This window comes from Tamandua tetradactyla, chromosome X, assembly GCF_023851605.1.
Source record: "Tamandua tetradactyla isolate mTamTet1 chromosome X, mTamTet1.pri, whole genome shotgun sequence".
NCBI classification, from domain to species: Eukaryota; Metazoa; Chordata; class Mammalia; order Pilosa; family Myrmecophagidae; genus Tamandua; species Tamandua tetradactyla.
In genome coordinates this window covers 86,884,838-86,889,558 of record NC_135353.1, presented here as the reverse complement: position 1 = coordinate 86,889,558, position 4,721 = coordinate 86,884,838, and positions in this window count along the sequence as shown.

The window sequence follows — 4,721 nt, the reverse complement described above, 5'->3', positions numbered from 1 at the left end:
CATAAAACAGTTAGAGGAAAATGTAGGGAGATATCTTATGAATCTTACAATTGGCGGCAATTTTATGGACCTTAAACCTAAAGCAAGAGCACTGAAGAAGGAAATAAATAAATGGGAACTCCTCAAAATTAAACACTTTTGTGCATCAAAGAACTTCATCAAGAAAGTAGAAAGACAGCCTACACAATGGGAATCAATATTTGGAAACGACATATCAGATAAAGGTCTAGTATCCAGAATTTATAATGAGATTGTTCAACTCAACAACAAAAAGACAGCCAACCCAATTACAAAATGGGAAAAAGACTTGAATAGACACCTCTCAGAGGAGGAAATACAAATGGCCAAAAGACACATGAAGAGATGCTCAATGTCCCTGGCCATTAGAGAAATGCAAATCAAAACCACAATGAGATATCATCTCACACCCACCAGAATGGCCATTATCAACAAAACAGAAAATGGCAAGTGCTGGAGAGGATGCGGTGAAAGAGGCAGAGTTATCCACTGTTGGTGGGAATGTCAAATGGTGCAACCACTGTGGAAGGCAGTTTGGCGGTTCCTAAAAAGCTGAATATAGAATTGCCATACGACCCAGCAATACCATTGCTGGGAATCTACTCAAAGGAATTAAGGGCAAAAACTCAAACGGACATTTTCACACCAATGTTTATAGCAGCGTTATTTACAATTGCAAAGAGATGGAAACAGCCAAAATTTCCATCAACAGACGAGTGGCTAAACAAACTGTGGTATATACATACGATGGAATATTATGCAGCTTTAAGGCACGATAAACTTATGAAGCATGTAATAACATGGATGGACCTAGAGAACATTATGCTGAGTGAGTCTAGCCAAATACTAAAAGACAAATACTGTATGGTCCCAATGATGTGAATCGACACTCGAGAATAAACTTGGAATATGTCATTGGTAACAGAGTTCAGCAGGAGTTAGAAACAGGGTAAGATAATGGGTAATTGGAGCTGATGGGATACAGACTGTGCAATAGGACTAGATACAAAAACTCAAAAATGGACAGCGCAATAATACCTAATTGTAAAGTAATCATGTTAGAACACTGAATTAAGCTGCATCCGAGCTATAGGTTTTTGTTTTGTTTTGTTTTGTTCTTACTATTATTACTTTTATTTTTTTTCTCTATATTAACATTCTATATCTTTTTCAGTTATATTGCTAGTTCTTCTAAACCGATGCAAATGTACTAAGAAACGATGATCATGCATCTATGTGATGATGTTAAGAATTACTGATTGCATATGTAGAATGGTATGATTTCTAAAAAAAAAAAATGGACAGCACAATACTACCTAATTGTAATGTAATTATGTTAAAACACTGAATGAAGCTGCATCTGAGCTATAGTTAGTTTTTTTTTCTTATATATTTTTGTATTTTTTATTTTTATTTTTATTTTTTCTCTATATTATCATTTTATTTCTTTTTCTGTTGTCTTGCTATTTCTTTTTCTAAATCGATGCATATGTACTAAGAAATGATGATCATAAATCTATGTGATGATATTAAGAATTACTGATTGCATATGTAGAATGGAATGATTTCTAAATGTTGTGTTAGTTAATTTTTTTAATTAATAAAAAAAGATACTATAAAAAAAAGTCTAGGGTGGGGGTGCATGGGTAGTTCAATGGTAGAATTCTTACCTGTCATGTGAGAGACCAGGGTTCAATTCCAAGCCCATGTACTTCCTCAAAAAACAAACAGACAAAAATTCAACAAATGCTGCTACAATGATGGGATACTCACATGGAAAAAGAATGAAATGTGACCCTGCCATAGCATACAAAAAAAAGTCATTTAAATAAATTCATAAAGGCACTTAAAAAAATTCCAGGGATCTTGCTTTCTTTTTACATTTCCAAATGTTGAATAAAAATAGCCATTCAATAAAACATCATTTAAAAATATTGCAGAGTCCTCATAGATTAGCTTAAGAACATTTGTTTTATATCAAAAACTTCATAGCATCGCAATTAAATTAAGAGAGAAGGTAAAAAATTTAATTTGAGCACACAGAAAATCTCAGTTTGCTTTGTTTCTTTTAGTTGAAAGACCAATAGCCTCACTTTGGAAAAAAAACTCATGCAGTCATTTTTTATGAAGTGGTATCCAAACATGTTTTAACCCTAACAAGAATGAACAAATTTATATTCACAAATGAGGAAATGACCTACTAGGCATTTTTGCATCTTAGGCAACCAGTTATGGATTTGGCTATTTTCAGGTTCTTTTACCCACCCCTTTCAGATACTTTCCATAATTAGGTATTAAAAACTAAATTTTTGATAAATTCTAAAATCTCTGCCTTGTGAAGTACTGCATCATTTTTCATGGCCCAGATATGCTCTTCAGGTCTGGGTAAGCATTTATGTGATCAGTTTTTTCTATAACCAAGATTAATTGCATCAAGAAAACATACATTTATTTGATTAAACATGCTGTTTAGAGTTAATGTAAAACTTTAGTTAAAAATAACCAAATTTCTTAATTTCAGAAAAATTACATTCTGCAGCCTATCATTTACAGAATATTTCTACCTCTTCCCACACAACATATGCACAAAGATATTCACTGAATCACTGATTCATTTAAAAAATGTGTTCATCACTAAAAGGAATAATTTTGGGGTGCATGGGTGGTTCAATGGTAGAATGCTCACCTTCCATGAAGCAGACCTGGGTTCAATTCCTGGACAGTGCACTCCCACAAAGAAAGTAATAACTTTCATAATTTTGCTTATTTTCCTAACTAATAGCAAAATAAATATTTTTAATAAAAGAGCATTTAACAGTGCTTTCTTTAAAAAGTATTCTATAGATTTGAACATTTTAACACATCAGTTATCAAATAAACAAAAGGTTATTGAAGTAATGCAAATGTATTGCACATATAATAAAAAGAAAATTGGTAGGTAAAAATGAGATTGTTTAAAGACTTGTAGGGTAGTGCCACCATCATTTGTGTTGCATCTATGATAACAAAATGGAAGGCTAGTTTTAATACCATTATCTTAGAGACTCATGGATGAATATTAATGCAGCTATTCTGTGAAACATCAGGTTTCAGATTTGAAACCACTGAACTTATATGTGCCAAGGATAGAGTTGTAAATATAGGCAGCAAAAGAAAGACTAATATTAGAGCATAGAAATCTTTTGAAGGGAAGGTTCATTACTTAAAAAGCAATGAAATATTTCATTATTTTAACAGATGGGCTGTTCTAGTTCACTAGCTGCCAGAATGCAATATACCAGAAATGGAATGGCTTTTAAAAGTGGGAATTTAATGAGTTGCTAGTTTACAGTTCTAAGGCCAATAAAATGTCCCAATTAAAACAAGTCTATAGAAATGTCCAATCTAAGGCATCCATCCAGGGAAAGATACCTTGGTTCAAGTAGGCTGATGAAGTTTATGGTTTCTCTCTCAAGTGAGAAGGCACATGGCAAACACAGTCAGGACTTCTCTCTCAGCTGGAAGGGCACATGGTGAAAACGGTGTCATCTGCTAGCTTTCTCTCCTGGCTTCTGGCTTCATGAAGCTCCCCAGGAGGCATTTTCCTCCTTCATCTCCAAAGGTCGCCAGCTTGTGGACTCTCTGCTTCATGGTGCTGCAGCATTCTCTGCTTTCCCTGAATTTCCCATTCTCTAAAATGTTTCCTCTTTTATGGGACATCAGAAACTTATCAAGACCCACCCAAATGGGTGGAGACATGTCACCTAATCCAGCTTAACAACCACTCTTGACTAAATCACATCATCCAGGGAGGTGATCTGATTACAGTTTCAAACATATAGCATTGAATAGGGATTATTCTACCATTATAGAATGGAATTCTGATTAAAACATGGCTTTTCTAGGGGCTGTCCATCCTTTCAAACAAGCACATGGGCTAATTATCATGCATTTAAGAATACACATTGGTGCAAAAATAAATTCAACCAAAGAAGTCATTTTTCTGCTAATTTTTTGAGAACATAACTATAAAATGAAGATTATTTAATTTTCCTCTACACTGAAACTGAAAATTTATCATTTCTTTCAAATAATCATAGAATATTGTTTGATTTTTTTTGAAAAGGGGTCAGAAAAGCAGTGAAGCAGACTCTAAGTATTTAACTCTTGCTAATTTGAAGAAATAAACCAAGTTGTATTTTATTAAACAACAAGAATTCACTACCCAAAGTTTAGACTTCTTAGTTCTATTGTTATAAAGATGAGAATGTATAACTAAATGCAAACAGATGATGATAATAGGTGATAGATCAGATGGACAGATAACTAGATAGATAGATACATACATACATACATACATACATACATACATACATAGATATAGACAGAAAGATAGATAAAAATGGATAGAATTTCTTGTCTGAGGCAATGAATCAATCCTATGTTAATCCCAAAGCATATAGGTGGCAGTAATTTAGCAAAGACCATGACTAAACTTGGTAACCTCATGATGGAAATTCTAATAATTCCATTAATTAATTAAACATCTTCTCACAAACTAATAAAACCCATTTGGAATTTTCATTTCAATAAGGTAGTTTCTTCTTCATCTCCAAAAAGATTGATTGCTTTTGTTCTACAGGCAGTGTGAAATAGAGATTAAAGCTAATTTTACCCATTATAAAATTAAAAGAAGATTTGGAAATTGACCAACTTACTGGAAT